The following is a 389-nucleotide window of genomic DNA, read 5'->3' on the forward strand; positions in this document are numbered from 1 at the left end:
GCGTCCATCATTCAAAGTAATCCGCCCACTTCCACGGGGTAAACATGAGTAAAAGAAAATGAAAAAAATATTCTCTTTTTCAGATTGAAAAATTTCCGACTCGGGGGGACACGTGGCTATAAAAATCTGGGGCAAAATAAGGGTCTGTTTTTACATTCATTCCAGAGGGAACAATCTCCCAAGTACGACGTGTTAAAATTCACCATTAAAACGTAGAATTGGAAATTTTAGTCTCGTTTCCCTCTACTATGATATCCCTTTTTTTTTTAGCGAGCAAAATAACGGTGTTATAAATGGGAAAGAGAATTTAATATTTTTTTTCCATTTCGAATTTCTCTTTTTTTTTCTTTATTGCTCTTTCCGTTTGGTAAAGGGAAAAAGATAAAAGG

General features: G+C 34.7%; 1 protein-coding gene across 1 annotated transcript in view; it reads right to left on the reverse strand.

Annotated features, from left to right (window-relative positions):
• Positions 1–389, reverse strand: part of LOC119587706 (FACT complex subunit spt16-like) — a gene marked incomplete in the record, with an annotated part of 82314 nt that overhangs the window by 71244 nt on the left and 10681 nt on the right.

The sequence above is a fragment of the Penaeus monodon genome, chromosome 23 (genome assembly GCF_015228065.2).
Source record: "Penaeus monodon isolate SGIC_2016 chromosome 23, NSTDA_Pmon_1, whole genome shotgun sequence".
Taxonomy (NCBI): Eukaryota; Metazoa; Arthropoda; class Malacostraca; order Decapoda; family Penaeidae; genus Penaeus; species Penaeus monodon.